Source organism: Salvia splendens, chromosome 5, assembly GCF_004379255.2.
Source record: "Salvia splendens isolate huo1 chromosome 5, SspV2, whole genome shotgun sequence".
NCBI classification, from domain to species: domain Eukaryota; kingdom Viridiplantae; phylum Streptophyta; class Magnoliopsida; order Lamiales; family Lamiaceae; genus Salvia; species Salvia splendens.
In genome coordinates this window covers 15,155,449-15,176,440 of record NC_056036.1, presented here as the reverse complement: position 1 = coordinate 15,176,440, position 20,992 = coordinate 15,155,449, and the positions used below count along the sequence as shown (strand labels likewise).

At 36.2% G+C, this 20,992-nt stretch overlaps 1 long non-coding RNA gene across 1 annotated transcript; it reads left to right on the top strand.

The window, feature by feature from the left end:
* Nucleotides 1-14,601: 14,601 nt before the first annotated feature.
* Nucleotides 14,602-16,753, top strand: LOC121802568. The gene is made up of 3 exons (XR_006050812.1): nucleotides 14,602-14,819; nucleotides 15,192-15,274; nucleotides 15,935-16,753. It is a non-coding gene; the product is annotated as an uncharacterized LOC121802568 (long non-coding RNA).
* Nucleotides 16,754-20,992: the final 4,239 nt, after the last annotated feature.

Here is a 20,992-nt window from a genome sequence, read left to right as displayed (position 1 = left end):
GATTATGATGCTGCAGCCGAGAAAAGGGTGTGTGATATGAATGAAATGGACGAGTTTAGGCTTCATGCATACGAGAGTGTTGATCTCTACAAAGAGCGTGCTAAGAGGGTACATGATGCAGCCATTAAGCCTCGTCAATTTCATGAGGGACAACGGGTCCTTTTGTACAACTCTCGGCTTAAACTGTTTCCGGGCAAGCTCAAGTCAAGATGGTGGGGGCCTTATGTGGTGCACAAGGTATACCCCTATGGTGCTGTGGATGTTCAGGATGAGAAGAATGGGAGCATTTGGAAGGTGAATGGCCAACGCTTGAAGGCCTATGTTGGAATTGAAGGTGGCATGGAGACAGAAGAGGTGGTCACACTAGAGAATCCGAAAGTGTAGACCAAGGATGAAGAAGGTCGAGCCAACGACTATAAACAAAGGCGCTGATTGGGAGGCAACCCAAGTTTTTTTTTTGTTTTTATTTTTGATTTCATTTGTTGGAGGTTTTGTTTGCTCAATTCTTTCCTCTAACGTTTTTTTGAATTGAGTGTTTCTTTTTGTAGTTTTTGTTCTTTTTGTAGGAGCAACTGGGAGTTAGGATTGGAGCTTAGGAGGAAGCACACCTGCAAAGGATTTTTACACCCACCCTCCCACCCGAATGCACTATGGACGTCATGCCAAGTTTGGGGGAGTTTCCTTTCCCTTTACTTTATTTATCTTTTTTGCATGCATTGAGGACAATGACGCATTCAAGTTTGGGGGGGTTATGAATGATTTGTGATGTATGTTTTTGGGTGTTTTGCGTGATAAAGATGTTTTGAATCTATGTAGTTGACGGGTGCATGCTTTATCTTCGGCTTTCTGGTTAGGAAATCTTACTTAATTTTACTTGAACTTTGAAGCTTAGGATGAATGGAATGGGTGCATGAATTTATTTGAAAGAGCATGTTGTGATTACATCCGATTTCTTGAGTTGAGGAGAGTGTGAAAATCGCATGACTTGTGGAAATTATGTTGGATTGATTTGCTTTATCGAGTGAAGTGCTTGCGTTCGTTTGTGTTAACGATATGGGAGGATAAGGCACTAGGATGAACTCCATGGCCAAATGATCACATGCCTAGTCCATCAAATGATCCCCTAGAAGCCACCTTGAGCTTAATTTCTTATTCTTTGTGTAAACACTTAGCCAAACACTTAGCCACTGAAATAAGCCTAATTTTAGCCTCATCGATAGACCTTGCTACTATTTGGGTGCTAAATACAAGTTGAGCTTTGTGGTTTGAGTTTGAGTGTGGGTGGTGAATTGTAAAGAGTAGACATTTCTAGACTTGATAGAAGGTGAAAAGAATGAAGTTCTAAGAAGAAAAAAAAACAAGAAAAAGAAAAAGACGACCTCCAAATTCACAAAAGTCGAGGTCTTTACAAAAACAAAAAAAAAGAATAAGTTGATGAAATAAAGATAGAGCTTCTATGTTTGTTTGTGTAATCTCGTCTGGAATAGATCTCAAGTTTGGGGGAGTGTGGGTTTGGTTGTAATTTTTCGTTGGTTAATCTTTGGAAGGAAGTTGTAGGAGGGAAGATTTTGGCACTCAAATGTGTAGCCTTTGAGCTCACTATCCATATTGATCCTACCTCGTCCCTAGCCCCATTACAACCTTGAAACAAGACCTTTGACCTTATCGTTGATGTGTGGATGTTGTGTAAATAACTTGGTAGAGTTAAAGAAGTTCGGTTTGAAATCCGTGTGTCTATGTGATTAGTAGTGCTTGATGAGTCGATGATGATGGTTTGAGTTGTTTGATCGCATGCTTGGACTTATTTTGAAGTGCACCTTAACTTGACGTTCTAGGAGGATGAGTGATTGTTCTTGAGAGTGGGAAATCTCGATTGGAAATGTTGGGGGTTTGGATTTTGTCACTCACGTCCCTACATGATTCTTTTTGATGAAAATCTCTTTGCGGGTGAAGTTTGGGTGAGTTGTCGTGCTTAAAATGTACCTTGCTCGGGGCGAGCAAGAGATCAAGTTTGGGGGTATTTGATGCGAAGCATATTTCTTATACTTTTCCCCCTAAACTACACACTTTTATGTTAATTATAACTCATCAAGTTGTATTTGTATTGAAGTTCAGGAGGGTTGGAAGCTGGAAGTTCGCCGGGTGAAATTGGCAAAGCAAGTAGAGATCAGAAACTTCGCCCGGTCGGGCGATTATGAGCTTCAAAACGCCCGGTCGGGCGAAACGCGTAAAAGCATGAGGAGAGTCCAGAAAGTTCGCCCGGTCGGGCGATTCTTCAAGACACTAAACGCCCGGTCGGGCGTTTCCTGCGAAACCATGTAGCAGACTTTCGCCCGGTCGGGCGATTCCCTCTTCTAATATCGCCCGGTCGGGCGTTCAGAATGTCAAGCAGTTTTCAGCAGTTTCAATCGACGGTTGAGTATAAAAAATAAGCGAAAAAGGAATCAGAGAAGGGGGGAATATACATAGAAAAAGACAGAGGGAGAGAAAGGAGGAGAGGAAGAAGAGAAGGAAGGCATTCCGACCATTATTCCAACCATCAATTCCCGAATCCCGACTCCACTCGAAGAGAGCCACACACCTATGGTTTTGTTTCTACATTCTACTATGTGTATAGGCTAGACTCTCTTTGTTGCTCCAAGTTGTAATCTAGGCTTGTGCATTTGTTTTAACACCTTGAATCGTATGTTCGATACCAACAATGTGTTTGATAATTAAAATGCTACGTTTTTGGCTAATGATGTAGTGTTGTTAAATCTTAACTATCGTCTCTTTAACATAGCTTAGGATTGATCGTTTGTTGGTATGCTATCGATTTAGAACTGTTCAGGGGATAAATTGATAGTGGATTAGGTAAGTAATTATAGTAGACGACGTTTGTTCCCGCGCGTCTGCAGGAATTAAATGTCGTTGAAAGCTGGTTCATGGAACAAGTGTTCAGCTGACTGTGAACTATACGTCGTAGACATGTTCAGTGCACGCGATTAGGTTGATAATTCTAATCCCGTCATATGGTTCGTTGTAATGGTGTGTAACAACGCAAGCTCAGAGAGCAACTTGGAGTGACTTGTCTTTCACGTGTTAAAAACCTCACTTTAGTAGCTTAAGTTAGTTAACCTTCTCAAAATCAAAACAAAATCTTTACATGCTTTGTGTAGTCCTATTAAGTGTAAGCAATCTAACCTCCCTGTGGATCGACACTTGAAATACTACTACGATACTGTATTCTTGCATTAGTGTAGTATTATTAGAGTTTAAATAATTGAACTTGATAATCTTTATACATTGTTTGAGAACTCTAAAATATCGCATCAATAACCACACCAACAACATTCATAATGTAATCATATAGGTAAATAATGCATTGATATACAGTTTTAATACACAGAATGTAACACTAAATACCTTTCCTCTTTTACTGTATAAAACAGCATTACACATAATTCAAGGATATAGTAAAATAATGCAATCACATTTGAACATAATGCAGAGATTATATGAATTAATGAGTATACTAATATTACATTTGTTATTTGACAATTTAAAACAGAAATGACCATAATGCATTCACATATTCAAATAATGTAGTAACATTGGCAAATAATGAAGAGATTTTAACAAGTACAGAACAAGCAGATATTTTGCAAATAAAATATCAATTCGAATTGCAAAATTATGTTAAACCATGTCAGAGTAAAATCCAAAAATAAACATCAATTCGAATTGCAAATGAAAAACAAAGGCTCACCCTCTTGCTGGGATTGTTGTGAATTTGTTGGTCGTCCTCTTTTTGTCATTTTAAGAACTGCGAAGGAATCCAACAAAACAAAGGGGAATTAGACTGTATTAACAAATACGGCCGGTCGGTGGTATGCAGTTGAATTGTGGTGTGTTACAGGCGAAACTTGGAGAAAGGGTTGTTGCAACTCGAAAATTAAACTAGTACATACACATTCGAAAACCCTACCTCTTCTTATTGGTGAAAACGGTGATGGTGGCGGTGGAGTATTGTTCAGAACAGAACGGATGACTGAAAATCGAAGGTAACAGCAGATGAATTTAAGCTTGTATCGGCGAAAACGGTGGTGGAGGCGGCTAGGGTTTGGCTGGAATTTGAGAAGTCAAAAATGGAGAGAGAAGCTGGAGTAATTAAGGATGATGATGAATGAGGCGTGGAGTACATGGAAAGTAGTGGGTGTATCCCGCTAAAATCTCGGCTCCTCGGTTTCTCCAGATTTGAGCACATATAATTACTAATTCACCCTCATAATGCACGAAATAAACTAAATAATGAACTACAGAATGCTACTATAAGAATTAAATCTAGATCGTTCATCCTCAAGATCCAACGATCCCAATAAAAACAGAACTTAAATCTAAGTGGTATATAGGATTTTAACACTACCCTATATTTATATATAGAGTTGTGATCAATGTCGAACCAATTTTAAAGACCGAACTAGAGACCAAATCTGAGCCATTAGATCTAGTTTTTTTGATGAGATGTGTTGCTGTGTAAATTTTTCGGTCTTCATTACAAGCCCATTTTACTTCATTGTATAGGTTTATTACTTCATTCCGTTCGTAATACCTTGAAACTACAACATGTTTTTACTTTCTTCCAGTAGGTTTTGAAATGATTCAACATATGTTTCATTTGAATTCATTGACCTGGGTTTTTACTTTATTTACATTAAAAAATGCACTTTATTCAAGGGCGTTTATTACTTCATTCAGAAACGTTATTACTTCATTGGATAAGGTTTTTACTTCATTCCAGTAGGACTTCAAATGCTTCTACACATACTTCATTCCAATAATTTATTACATCATTCTATGTGTTTATTACACCATATCAGCGTTGTGGCGGTGGTGACAGATATTGTAGAGAGAAAGAACGGCACGCGACGATGAAACCGCATTTACGTACTGGAATGAAGTAATAATCCTACTGGAATGAAGTAAAAACCAACTAGAATGAAGAAAAAACCTACTGGAATGAAGTTAAATCTTCGTAACATGTTAGTGTGACTTATTTACCTTCAGATGAATTAAAATAGGCTCGTGATGTAGGTGAAAATAATTGATAAATTTGTGTCTCTCATCCATAAAAAACTAGATCTAAAAACCCTAATTTGGTATGGTTCGGTGGTTCGGTCTTTAAGAGTGGATTTGTGAATAATGGGACTCTATATATATATATATATAGGGAGATGATCAAAATAAAAATGCATTTAAATCCAGAAATGCAGCCCAAATCTTGGCCCTAGGATTAGATGATCTAATGGTCATCCATTTTCTTAATATTGTGGTTAGGATTAATTTATAATTAATTTAATATTTTATTCAATAAAAACTTTTTTTTTATTTTTTAAAATTTTTATTTTTTTTTAATTTTAAAAAAAAAATTAATTTTTTTATTCAATAAAAACTTACCGGGGTAAATAATGAACTATATTAACTAAATAAGGAACTAAATGAAGTATGTTATGAAGTAATTTTGACATGTTATTGAAATACATTAATGATACAACAAATTTTAGTGTTAAACGTTAAGCGGTAGTAATGAACTATATCCAATAAATAATGAACCAAATGAACGCTAGTAATGAAGTACATATGACATTTTATTGAAATACAATGTTAACTGCGTTAAATGTCAAGCAGTAGTAATGAACTTATTATTTCATTCAGTCATATGCTATTATTTCATTCCATTAGTTTATTACTTCATTCCGTTAGTTTATTACTTCATTCAGTCATGCTATTATTTCTTTCCATTAGTTTATTACTTTATTCCATTAGTTTATTACTTCATAATGTGTTATGACATAATTATCTTTCAGTTGAAGTAAATTCGGTATGTAATGAATGCGAAAAATTACTTCATAACATACGTTCATTTAGTTCATTATGTAGTGAATATAGTTCATTATTTACTCCGATAAGTTTTGATTGAATAAAAAAAAGTTAAAATCATTTATTATTTTGATATATAGTCATTTATTATTGCATATTTATAATGTTATTTACATAATTATATGTTATATATATATATATATATATATATATATAGGGATATATATATAGGAAAATGATCAATACAAAACTTGACCTCAATACAAAATCCAGACCAAATCCTGACCATGAGATTTGACAATCCAATGGTCAATAATTAAACAAAAACACGGAGGGTCATTGTAAAGCAGTTTTAGGTCATATTATAAACTTTGGGTTTGAGGTCATGTTAAGATCATTTCATGTCATCCTTACTATAATGACGTAAAAATAAGCTTACAATGACCTAAAAATGACTTTTGTATGCTTGGTTCTGCATTTTTGTATTAAGAATGGTTTTGCATGGATCAAAACCCTATATAGGAAAATGTATATATATATATAAAAGTGTGCATGGGTATGTGACCTTGAATAGCTAATTTAAGTACAAATGCATGTGTAATAATACGTATGTGTGTGCATGGGAGTGTGTAGTGCATGGAAAATATATATATTTTGATAGTGATCCTAAATGAGATATAAATAATAGTAGTAGCATAGTTTAAAAAAATATATGTGTATGTGTTAGCATGTACGTTGCCACTAGTTAATAGTGCCACTAATCTTATTGGACAAATGTCAAAGAATGGACTATATAGTATGCATGCTGTTTTTTATTTTAATATTTATAATTGATATCAGTATCTTTAAGTTAATTTTTTTAATAACTGCCTTTGCATGTTTATATATATATACGCAGAGTTAGTGAGTTTGGAAGAAGATAAAAAGGGAGAAAAGGAAAAATGTAAAAGAAAGAAACATAGAATAGTAGTTGGAGACGGGAGCAGAAATTAGAAGAAGAAATAAGGGTAGTAGATCGCAAAGCAGAATTGAGATTTTAGTTAAATTGCTTATTTGTATGTATAAATTATACTTTTAATTTTATATGTATCATGTGGCTGATTGCTATGTGTTGAATTTGAATGAGAAATTGAATTATATGATGTGAAACTAATATGATACTCCCTCCTTCCCGCACTACTTGCACTTATTTCCTTTCTGGGCGTCCCAAGTTATTTGCACTCTTTCCATTTTTAGTAACAATTTATACCTACAGCCGTAATTGTTGACTTTGTATATCACTCATTCCTTAATCTCCGTGCCCAAAAGGAAAGGTGCGAGTAGTGCGGGACGGAAGAAGTATGTTTTATATATTGTGTTGGAATTATTTGGTGGAGTATGATATGGATATGTGATTGATTCAATGAATAAGTTTTGTATCATGACATTAGAAGTATTTGCATCATTGGATTAAAGAGGATATGTGATAGTCTTGCCCTAGGTCTGGTATCAAGAGTAATGGAAATACACATACGGGTCGTATACAATGATAATGAACCTACGAGTCAAAGAAAATATGCAAAGAGGGATCTTCGTGGAAAGGTCAAATCAAAGATGGGCCTGTAGAAAGGTCAAAATGCAAAGAGGGGCCTTCGTGGAAAGGTCAAATCAAAGATGGGCCTTCGTAGAAAGGTCAAAATGCAAAGAGGGGCCTTCGTGGAAAGGTCAAATCAAAGAGGGACCTTCGTGGAAAGGTCAAATAATTAAAAGGGACCTTCAGGTCGTATACAATGGAAATCCCAGGCAGATACCAGGCTTGATCCGTCACAGAATAATAAAAAGAATATAGAGGCATATGCATATGAATATTAAATTGTTTATGATATTTATTACTTCTGGTGATATATTTTGGCGAAAGAATGTGTTTGATCTTTGGGCTGTAGAATTAAAGGTAAAGTTTATATACACTGAGTTGTGACTCATCTAAACCACTATTATTTTTCAGGAATACGATATAAGTGAAGTTTTTGGTTGACGTGAGTCGTAGGAATTGCACGTATTATCAGGTTCGACGGCTGACACATTTTGGCAACTTTCTCCTACTCGTCATTTTTGCATGTAGATAAATGTATAGTATATAGAGTGGTGAGAGGGTCCCACTATTGTTCAGAATGTTTTGAAATATGCACCTGATAAATGTTGGATTTTGAACTTATATGGAGTATGTGTGTTTCATTTACTTGCATGTTGAATTATTTGTGATAAATGTTGGATTTATTTATTATAAGTCTATACCTTAGAAAGGATTGGGGTGTGACAGTTTAGGTGGTATCAGAGCGGGGATAGAGTTCCGCTAGGACATGGCATTTATAATTATCGTATGCTACATTTCGGTTAGAAGTTTAATTTGCATTTCAATTATCATGAACATGTGTCACCAAGGAGAGAAGGGTCGGCCGCCTGCATCATCAGTTAACTGTAAAAAACATCTCATTTACATGTTGCATCATATGAGAATTACCAGCAAATACATAGGCTTTTGGTGAAGGGGTTGACAGCGGAAGCGTGCGTTCTAACGGATCACATAAAACTGATCTATTTAGCAGATTATTTAGATAAATTCTATTCGCGCAATTATCATATGTATCATGCTCATAACTTGAATTCTAAACACGTTTTAGTACAAATAATCCCTAAAACATGCGTACTACGGAGTTAGCCAATTTACCTCGTTGATTAACTTAAGAATCGAAGATGGCTTGCGCCTTCTCCACATGAAGATCTTGAGAACTCGATCTCGGATCTTCTAACTGGTGTCCCTGACTGTAGACTGATATTTGTGTGGGCAAATCTCACCAGTGTACTAGGACTTAAATAATGAAGACAGAAATCTGCTCACGGAAGGAGAGCAATTTTCGATCCTTTCTCAACGATAGGGGGACGAAAATTATGATGTGGAAAAAGTGTTTATTTTGTCTCCTTTATTCTCCTATTTATATTAAGTCACATAGTGGACCCAGTCAGGGATCTAAGGAAGAATTTAGACATGGCCTCACCCAATTAGCTTTTCACTAATTAAATTGAACCCACAATTTAATACAAGCTTATATTGGAATATTACAAGCAGCCACTACAAAAGTAATATTGCACTGCCTTTCCAAATCCGAAATTACAAGTATTCCGGGTTTCCTTTTAGTGTGTTACATTCATTTCCCGCGCTTAAGATAGAAACATCCATTAATTAATCAATGTATGCTATGGACTTAATTAATTAACATATTTTAATCTTCAAGAGTGGACTTAGCAAGAAACTCTTATTTATTATTCATAGAGTAATCAAACTCTAACTAGCTAGGTTCCGAATAATAAAACCCTGTTTCGAGCTCCACTTGTGGATGTTATCAAACGAGACTCTCCTCGCGCACGATTCAACATAATAACAATCCTAGCACCGCTAGATAATGATCACCACTACCCAATATACCTGGATCGTTGGGTGACGAAAAACCCGCACCTTTGGTAAGTCAAAGTAGTAGATACTCAATATCGTATGCTCAATGCTAACGTACATTGATTAAGAAATTAATTATCAAGACCTCGTCTTTCAGTACATAGCATAAAGACTCGTCTTGCCGTTTAGATCCAATTCAGTGCTATACCACACCAACGTCATCTTATTTCAATAAGGCTTAGAAATAATCGGACTGACATTGCAACCTTTCACGATAGGTAGTCTAGGCCTATCTAGGTTGTGAAATTCTTATTTTTCTTTGTTCAGAACTGACCGTGTTACCTTAAATTGGACGCGGTCCACAACCGGTCTACTAAAACAAAGAATTAGACTTTGTTACGTTCGCTTATACATTTAAATATGCAATAAACATCCATTAAATGTAAAACATAACAACATTATGACAAAAATAATCTGTTGCATTTATTGGAAAATAATAAATAGAGTTTTACAGTATTCAGTCACTCGAAAGGTGATTTCTAGTATACAAACCCTAACATTTGGATCAAAAAGTACACAGACCAATGATGAGTCAAAGAGGTAGAAACATTAAATAACACCGAAAAATGGAATTGTTGATTTTATGAGACTACTGATCTGGCCGAGGCTGAGATATGGTTGAAAAGGATAGAACATGTGTTCAGTCAGATGAGTTGTATGTAAGAGAACGTTTTGATTACACAGTGTCTCTTCTTTGAACCAATACTTACTATTGGTGAAAAACAGGCCCACAAGCTATGATACAACCTCTAGTGCTCAGTTGGGATAACATTCTCAGAGACTTCAGTGATAATTATATACCAGCAATGTATTGCTATGAGATGTAAAGAGAGTTTTTTGTCTTTAAAGAATGAACTATGCTTGTTGTTGATTATGAGCAGTCGTTGCTTCTATAAACCCAGTTTATCGTGATTGCGTATTGTGAGTTAATTCAATAGAGCCATTTGCAGATTTGATTCTCTTATTCATACATGAGTTTGATATCATCATGATTATAGATTGGTTGTTACTTCACCAAACTAAGGTAGATTGTTTTTGTAAAAGAAATGGTAACAGAATCATCGAGAGGAGATCGAGTGATATTTTATGGTAACCGAAAAATTGTTCTAACTTGTTATATCAGCTACATCACCTTTTCGATTGATTTGAAGTGGGGATTCACCGGGATTTTTGCTTTAGACAAAATTCACTATTGAGTTACTACCAGGTATTACATCTATATATGTTCATCCTTATCAAATGTCTTCATTAAAGTTTCAAGAGTTGGGAAAACAATTACAAGAGTTGTTAGATAAGAGATTTGTATGATCTAATGTTTACCTTGGAGAGTACCAATATTATTTGCGAAGCAGAAAGAAGGCACATTGTGACTTTGTATACACTATTGAAAGTTGAATCAAGTGACAGTGAAGAATAAATATCCATCACCGAGAATTGAAGACCTATTTGATCAATTTCAAGGTACGCAAGTGTTTTCGAATATAAATCTTTGATCAAGGTACTATCAGTTGAAGATAGCTAAAGAGAACATTGACACAAATTTTCGAACTCAATACAACCATTATGAGTTTTGCTTATCCCTTTCGAATTGACAAATGTCCTACAATTTTTATGGCATTGATGAACAGTCTCTCAACCATTCAGGGATCAGTTAGTGGTTATTTTTATCGGTGACTTACTAGTATACGCAAAAACTACGTATGAGCATGTTAATCACTTGTAGTCAGTATTATATGTTCTGCGAGATGAATACCTCTATGCTAAGTTGAGTAAATGTTAGTTTTAACTAGATCATGTGGTATTATTGGGACACGTTGTGTCAGATCGAGGAATAGAAGTGGACCTATATAAGAAGATTCAAGTAGTTGGCAACTGGAAAAGATTCTCAATTATTGTTGAATTGATGACAAAGTTATTACAGAAGAGTTTTTCTTTTATGCGGAGTGAAACATGTCAAAAGTGCTTTGACGAGTCGAAGTATTGATTGACGTTCTTCTGCATTGATTATTTCCATAGGTAGATGATATTATGTTATTTATAGTGATGCATTGCAATATGGACTTGTTATCTTTTGATGAGAAATGGATATTTTATTACTTATGCGCTGGGACAATCACGAGTACATGAAGCTTCTTATTCTATTTCTGATCTAGATTTAGCAGTGTTGTTTTCCTTCGAAGATTTGGCATCATTATCTGTATGGAGAGACTTTGTCGAATTCTGATTGATCATGAGAGTTTGAAATATTTGAAGAGTGAAAAGGAGTTGAATATGAGACAAAGACGTTGGATAGATTTTCTAAAAGATTATGATTACCCCATGGAAATACCATCTTAAGAAGGAGAATGTTGTTACGGATGCTTTGAGTTACAAGTTTGAGCGACAGATGAGCGCTTCCATTCCACGTCAGAAGATTCCTTTTTTATCTATGAATTTCTCTCTCATCAACCTCTCTCCCTACTTGAACACCGCTCTCCAATCTCCATTTCTCTTTACAAAATGAAGCTCCAGGTCTCGTTCTTTTCTTCATCTTCTCTCTAATATTATTTTCACATATAGAACTTGGAAATTGCAACATCGTTTTTTCACTGTGAAATATGAATTCCCAGCACCTGTATTCCTTTCCTTCAATAATGTATCTATTCCCTCCCCGGCTTCACGATATTTGCTACCCCAATTTAATAATTTCATTGAAAATTTTAATCATCTCAACTAATTTCAATACGGAATATAACTTTATTTTAGATCTCTTTCAAGTAGTTATTCGACCACCCATTTTTCACTCTCCAATAACGTTTTAATTTTCTTCATCATTGTGCAAATTTTAAGCTTTTCTACTTTAACCCTTTACTACCCTTCTTCCATCTCCCCACAATCTGATCCTTTTTTGTTTTGACGACATACTTCTACCTCTTTCCTTTCTCTTAAAAAACCGTTAACATCATAGTTTCTATGTTCATAGATTCGGATATTTGGGGATAAGTCCAGTGGTCGGCGGTGGAATTCCAAATTTGGGAGAGTTGGAATTGTGGAAGCATCGTTGAGTCTTGTGAAGAAATAAGAGTAGTGGTTGGTGATGATGTTGTGTTTAGGGAAGGAAAATTTCTAAGTAGTTTATGACCTTTTAGAAAGAATGATGAATTGTGGTTTAAGAATTGATAAGAAAGGTTGGAATTCCGTAAGAATGAAGAGCAGTTTTTGCAGCTCATTTAGGGGAAGTTAAATTCAACGAAACTTTGTCTATTTGCCATTTTTGAGATAAAATTTCAATTGAAATAGTAGCCTCAACTTCGAAAATTGGTGAGCTTTGTTAGATACCTATCTTCTCTACTTGACTTGTATGCCAAAATTCTTGAAAATGTAGTCAAAACAATGGAAGGATAAAATTACGCAGAGTTCAATTTTATAAAAGAATGGTGGAGAGAGATTATTTGATGAGTTTATTTCTCAATTGGAAAAAAACAGAAGGAAGTGGAGCGGTGTTGACGAAGCAAAGAGGTGAGATCATTTAATATTGATAATACACGCAAAAGAAGTAAACATTTGTCTGACGTGGAATGGCGCTCATCTACCGCATAACATTTATATATATATATATATAGATGATCAAAATAAAAATGCATTTAAATCCAGAAATGCAGTCCAAATCTTGACCCTAAGATTAAATGATCTAATGGTCAATAATTAGCCAAAAACACGGAAGGTCATAATTAAACAATTTTAGGTAGGGGTGAGCAAAAAAACCGGAAACCGAATATCCGAACCGAACCAAACCGAAATTTTGAAATTCGGTTCGGTTTTTTCGGTTTTTCGGTTCAATTCGGTTTTAAAAATAAAAAAATTTCAGTTTTTCGGTTCGGTTCGGGTGAAGAAAAAAACCGAAAAGCCAAAAAACCGAATTATATATATATTCTATTAATTTAATATATTATATTATATATAATATATATATATTCTTTTAATATATTCTACTATATAATATATATTATATGTATTGTTAATTTTATATTATATATAAATATTCTATTAGTATATATAAAATAAAATAAAATACACATATATAAATATATATTTATATTATATTTATTTTTTAGGTTTTTCGGGTTTTTTCGGGTTTTTCGGTTTTTTTCGGGTTTTTCGGTTTTTTAAGTTCGGTTTTCAGTTTTTCGGTTTTTCGGTTTTTCGGGTTCGGTTCGGTTTGGATTTTGAACTAAATTCAGTTTTTCGGTTTTGGCAAAAAACCGAACTGAAACCCGAATGCACACCCCTAATTTTAGGTCATATTATAATATTTGGGTTTAATGTCATGCTAAGATCATTTTAGGCCATGCTTTGTTAGCATGACCTAAAAATTAACTAACTATGACCTAAAAGTGCCCTACGTATGATATTGTTCAGCGTTTCTGTATTTAAATCTAGTTTTCCATTGATCATATATATATATATATATATGGGAGTGACCAATTGCTAAGTCATCATTTAATTGCTAACTACAACTAATTTAAGACCATAAGATTTTACAAATCTTGTGGTCTACAATCTGCCATGTGTAATTTCATTTTTCATTATTTAATATTAAAAAGATAATAGCAACTATCAAATTTCGGGTTTAGAAACATAATGTCAATACAGTGTATGAAATACATCAACATAAAGACATGGCAATGTCAATACAATTTCATATTGACATTGTACAAGCATTGTATTAACATATTATATGTCGTGTATTGATATTAAGATGTTAACGAAATTTATGAAAATTTTTTATTTTTATTTCAAATTTTGACATCGGAACATATGCAAGTGAGATCTCGTTAGAATCCTTATGAAATTATCTTTAATTTATATATGTTGTGTGAAAAAATATTTTAAATCGAGAAAGTTATATGCGTTTTAAAGTTATGTGATATTTTTCAAAAGTTAGTTACAACTAATTTATTGTAAATTGACCTTAATACCCTTATTGACGTTTTTTGTTGATCATATTGACATTCCGAGGCTGATGATCTTGGCCCTTGATTTGAATATCTAATGGCTATTATTTAATTGTAGTTAGCAATTAAGTATAGAGTTAACAAGCGCATTTAGGTCCTAATGCCCTACAAGCCTTAAACATAGCACTAAATCAATCCGTCGGGTGTAGTAATCTAATGGCCCTGATTTAATGACATTCGGTACATTATATTAGTTTTTCGGTACATTAAGGGCAATTTGGTAGGCGTGTCATTTGTTGAAACCACTAATGCTAAAAATCCGGAATTTAATTTCATTGACGATTCATTTTCTCTCCCACTCTCTCTCTCTCCCACCCCCCATTACGCCTCTTTTCTCTTCTCCCTCATCAGATGATTTTGGTCCCAAAACCCTAACCTCCGTCGCGCCTCTACAATCCTATCATTTCTGACGGTGAAGTCGACGAAGAAGAAGTTGATTTGCTACCACCACCAAGTTGCTGTCACTTGACGACGAGGTATTGACAAAAATGAAACCCTTTCGACATCTTCGAATCGATTCGGGACCTGACAACCGGTTTTCAACTATTTTCGTACATGATTTCTTACCAATCGGTTTGCCTGGTGTAATTTATTTTTATGTAGGGTTTTTGGGTGAATCGTAGTCAGATTCGTCAAATTTGTGGATTGATTTTAATCATGTTGCTCTAAAATTCCATTTTGGATTTCGTACATTCGTTGTCTTTTGTTTACCTTTTATCATTATGGGTTCGATTATAAGATGATGGTTTTTGGTTTTATGTTGTGGTAGATTGTTGTTGCTGTACATTTTTGGGGAAGTTTCTAATGCTCTTTTTCCCCTCTCTTTTCTGTAAACTACAATGATACAGTGACTGACCGAAGAAGACGAATTTCAAGTAGAAAATGGTGAACAAACGAGGCAGGTCGAAGAGTCAGCCTACTCAAACGACATGTAATATTTGTTTTTGGGTTAACATTACATTAGTCATCACCTCTTATACATCATTGTAGAGTAAATCGTACATTACATAATGAATAGGTGTACATGATTTTAGAACAGATTTCTATGTAGTATGACGTTCTGGGCATTATACATCACACTATTTATATTATACATCATATTGCACATTACATTATGTGCATTACACATTACATTATGTACATTAGTATACCATAACTGATACATTATACATCAAACCTTGTACAAGAAGGGAAAATATTCTGCTGTTGTACAGCCTATACATTTAGTTTGAACTTGTCAACATTGTATGCTACATTATTTAATCTCTGAAGTACATTGTCTAACCTTTTTATCTTGGTACATTATTGTGACATTATGCATCACAATGCATACAATAATATAGGGTACACAGTAGTACATTATACATGATTGCTTGTACATTACTTCAAGTCATTCTAGTTTTGTACATCATTTAGTTCGAAGTACTACATTAACCAGATGCGACTTCATGTAGGTAAAACTTTGCTTCGTGTGCTTATACTTTATGTAATGGCTGATGTACATTCTTAAATATGTTTTTTACATTACCTACTGTAGACAGTCGACAAGATTAGTTTTCCTCATTTTTTTTATCAAAATGTCTTTGAATAGGGTCGAAGCGCCGAAGAAATCTTGAGGATGAGGATGAGCCTGAGGTTGCGGCGCGTAAATCTAGAAACAAGAAGGATAATAATCTGTATTTCAGGAGATCTCCAAATGAGTTTGTTAAGTATATAAAGAGACTCAATCCATGACAGAGAGAGGCAGTAAACGAATTAGGTTTTGGACCAATACTACACTACAACATACCCTACCTTCTCGTTATGTTGGCACACTGGATACTGTTGGTGTTCAACCCAGACCGATGCAGGATTGAGTTTTCCTCTGAAGAAAGCCTACCTATTTTTGAGGAAGACGTTCATCTGACGTTTGGTTTCCCAAAAGGAGCTACGCTGATTGAATGCCCTGATAAGGCTCACACCAATTTCGCGTTCCTTGATGATGTAGCTGGATGTTTAGGTAAAGACCGATATATGTGCACAGCGTCGGAGATAGGGGATCTAATGCTTCTGGACGTTGACGGTGGTCCTGAATTCAAGAAGCTCTTCATGTTCTTGCTGGAGAACGCACTAATTGAGATGCCTGGAGATGGAATGATGAAGCCAAAGGTTTTGCATTTCATCGAAGATGTTGATGAGATAAAGAACATGAACTGATGTGGCTACCTGCTATCTGTCCTCGAGTATACGTATGGGAGATGGAAATCAAAAAATAGTGTGTCATTTACCGGCCCAGTTAGCTTTCTTATGGTGAGTGATGTACTGAATATGTTGTTAGGGTTTTGTATACTAGAAATCACCTTTCGAGTGATTGGATACTGTAAAACTCTAATGGTTATTTTCCAATAAATGCAACAGATTATTTTTGTCATAATGTTGTTATGTTTTACATTTAATGGTTGTTTATTGCATATTTAAATGTATGAGCAAACGTAACAAAGTCTAAGTCTTTGTTTTAGTAGACCGGTTGTGGGCGTCGTCCAATTTAAGGTAACACGGTCAGTTCTAAACAAAGAAAAAAAAGAATTTCACAACCTAGATAGGCCTAGACTACCTATCGCGAAAGGTTGCAATGTCAGTCCGATTATTTCTAAACCTTATTGAAATAAGATGACGTTGGTGTGGTATAGCACTGAATGGATCTAACAGCAAGACGAGTCTTTATACTATCTACTGAAAGACGAGGTCTTGAGAATTAATTTCTTAATCAATGTACGTTAGCATTGAGCATACGATATTGAGTATCCACTACTTTGACTTACCAAAGGTGCGGGTTTTTTCGTAACCCAACGATCCAGGTATATTGGGTAGTGGTGATCATTATCTAGAGGTGCTAGGATTGCTATTATGTTGAAACGTGCGCGAGGAGAGTCTCGTTTGATAACATCCACAAGAGGAGCTCGAAACGAGGTTTTATTATTTGGAACCTAGCTAGTTGGAGTTTGATTACTCTATGAATAATAAATAAGAGTTTCTTGCTAAGTCCACTCTTGGAATTCGAAATATGTTAATTAATTAAGTCTATAGCGCGGGAAATAAATCAAATACAATTAAAGGAAACCCGGAATACTTGTAATTTCGGATTTGGAAGGCAGTGCAATATTACTTCTGTAGTGGCTGCTCGTAATATTCCAATATAAGCTTATATTAAATTGTGGGTTCAATTTAATTAGTAAAAAGCTAATTGGGTGAGGCCTGTTCCAGATTCTTCCTTAGATCCCTGACTGGGCCCAATATGTGACTTATATAAATAGGAGAATAAAGGAGACAGAAAAAAACAACAATTTATTCATAAAATTTTCATCCCCCTCCTTTAAGAGAATTTTCAAAAATTGTGCTCTCCTCTGTGAGCTGAGTTCTGTCTTCCATTATTCGAGTCCTAGTACGTTGGTGAGATTTGCCCACACAAATATCAGCGTGTAGTCCGGGACACCAGTCAGAAGATCCGAGGTCTTGTATTGAAGATCTTCACGTGGAGACGGAGCAAGCCATCATCGATTCTTGATTGAATCAACGAGGTAAATTGGCTAATTCCGTAGTAATCATGTTTTAGGAATATAATGTGCTAAAGCATGTTTTAATTCAAGTTATGAGCATGATACATGTGATAATCACGCGAATAGATTTTGTCTAAATAATCTGCTAAATAGATCAAATTCATGTGATCCGTTTTGTCTCGCACGCTTCCGCTGCCAGCCCCTTCAGTGGGTATCAGAGCCAGTCTTTGGCTCTGATTATTTGGATTTAAATTTCGCGAAATTCATGTATGCATGTATTATTTGATTGCGAAGCATGTTCTTGGTGTTTTGTTTAATTTATTATGCATGGTGAACTCAAGAACTAACGAATCAAGAACTTGAATTACTCGATTGTACGAGACGTGCGATCGAGATAGGGATGTCGAGACAGTGGGAGCCGGGGAGCCGGGATCACGGGGCGACGCGCAGGCGAGCAGGGGCTCGCGCGCGCTGCCGGCCAAGACCGCTGGCCCTAGACTCACCTGCGTCGAGAGAAACATGGTGGCTGGCGTGGTGTGGTGGCTCGTAATTGAACCACCGAGACACTGGGCGCCGGGAGCCGCAACCCTAGGCGGAAGGCCGAGAGCGGGCGCACCTCTGTGTGCGCCGCTGGCCGAGAAGCTCGCGCCGCCGGATGGCTTGGTTGTCCGAGACGGGCGCCGAGACACTGGCCGAGAGCGGGCGCGCCACCGTGCGCGCCGCTGGCCGAGAGATGTCGGTACCCGACGAGCCGAGAAGCCGCGACGGATGCGCGCCGCTGGCCGAGAGATGTCGGCACCCGACGGGCCGAGAAGCCGCGACAGATGCTCGCCGCTGGCCGAGAGGAGCTGCGCCTCCGCGCACGTCCTGGCCGAGACGCTGGCGAACCGCGACTACCCGCTGGCCGAGACGATGGCGCGCCACCTGCGCGCCTGTGGCCAAGACGCCATGTGCGTCGTGATCCAAAGACGAACTCGTCGGATTTTCGTCGTTCATCGTTCGTGCGAACCTCGTACAATGAGATAACGATGAAGAATTATTTTAATGATTATTTAATTATCTTATTAAAAGATATCATTAAAATATTATTATTTAATGGAAATAAAATCTTTTTGGAAGATTTATCTAGATTTTAGGAATATTTTGATTATTATCTATATCTATGGAATTAAATAATATTATTTTATTCTTAGAAGATATGGATGAGAATAATTTAATAGTTTCCTAATATTTTATCTAGATTTAAGGAATATCTTATTATTTTCTATATCTATGGAAATAAATAATATTATTTTGATTCCTAGATGATATAGATAAGAATAATATAATAGTTTCCTAATGTTTACATATCTAAGATCCTAATAAGGATAGATATGTATCAATACGTTAAATATCTCTTCCTAATCTTGAACATGGAAATAATTTGAATTTAATTTTTCATGTCTTATTAAGAATTAAGTAATTTAATTATTTTAGATATATCTTATAGTAGACATGAATAAGAATTAAATTCTAGAACAATAATTCCTAATGGAGGATACCAATTAATAAAAGATTTAATTATCCGGTAGATTAAATACCAACAGAATTTAATTAAGCCTTCAACTGCCTCAAGGCTAAGGATAATTAAAGAAAAACCATAACCCAAATATCTAAGCTATAATTATGAACTCAACATTTGTATATGGTCTCCAACAATTGGTCTGCAATTCATGAAGCCTTTTTCTAATATTATCGCCACATGCTCTGTGGGGACAATAATCCTAAGAAAATAGCAAGTTCATGAGGGCGGACTTCTCAAATATAAATAGTATGAACTGGAATGTAGTTTCGAATATTATCGCCACCTGCTCTGTGGGGACAATAATCCTAAGAAACTGCGAGATTCAGAAGTTCACACAGAATTTATGAGATAGCTTGATCTTGTTAGCAACACATAAGCATTATTATGGGAGTGTGTTGTAGAAATGAGACTCTGTAATGCTAAAGAGATGGTCTTGCTAAGGCAACATTAGGCGGCCATGCCACTCTGTGGTCTCTGGACTATTCGTCGGTGTTGTGACCAGTAAAATTGTAAGATTTTAATGCGTATTGACTTCCTCTAGAGGGTACAAAATTTTAATTTTACAGTTGTAAGATTTTGAAAAGTCTTATGGTTAATCTAATCAAACTTCTTACATAAGTTTATGACAATAGTAAAATACTCTATTTTGCAGTGCAAATCAAATCGTCAATATGTCATTCAATCCTCTTTCCGCAATTCTCAAAGAAAATAAATTCGAGGGCCAAAATTACATAGAATGGAAACAAAATTTGGGCATCGTTCTCACAGCAGATGAATACATCTTTGTGCTCACCACCCCGCGACCTCCAGTGCCGGTGGCTACCGCTGCGGCAGGAGTCAGAGATGCACACAGACGGTGGAATAAGGCGAATGAGATGGCTAAGTGCTACATGTTGGCTTCTATATCTTCAGTACTCAAGCATCAGCATTCAGCCATGGAAACAGCCGCCGAGATTATGCAGAATCTCAAAAATCTTTTTGGTACTCAGAATCGAACGGCGAAGTCTCAAGCCTTTCGGAGTATCATGTCGAAGACAATGAAGGAAGGCTCATCTGTGAGGGACCACGTCCTCAAGATGATGGGCAACCTCAACCAAATTGAGGTCTTGGGAGGGACGATCGATCCCGAGTCCCAGGTGACTATCATCCTTCAAAGTCTTCCCCCTAGCTTCCAACAGTTCAAGCTCAACTTCGAGATGAACAAAAGGAATTATACCTTGGCAGAGCTGTTGACTGAACTCCAGTCGGCCCTTATGGTCCAGGCTAAGGCGGCCATGATGATTTCGGCACCTCGTTCCTCTGGCTTAAAGCCTAGCAAAGGAAAAAGGCAGGCACCGAACTCAGGACCGGCCAAGATAGCTAAGGGAAAGAAGAAAAAGAGGGCTAACAAGAAGCCCACGGGGAAGTGTTTCAAGTGTGGAGGAAAGGGGCATTGGCAGCCAGACTGTCCTAAACGGGGCAAGGCTACAAGTATGCACCAGGATCTAGTTGTCGAGTCTTGTTTGACTTCGACATCAATTTGCACTTGGGTTATTGACACAGGAGCCAC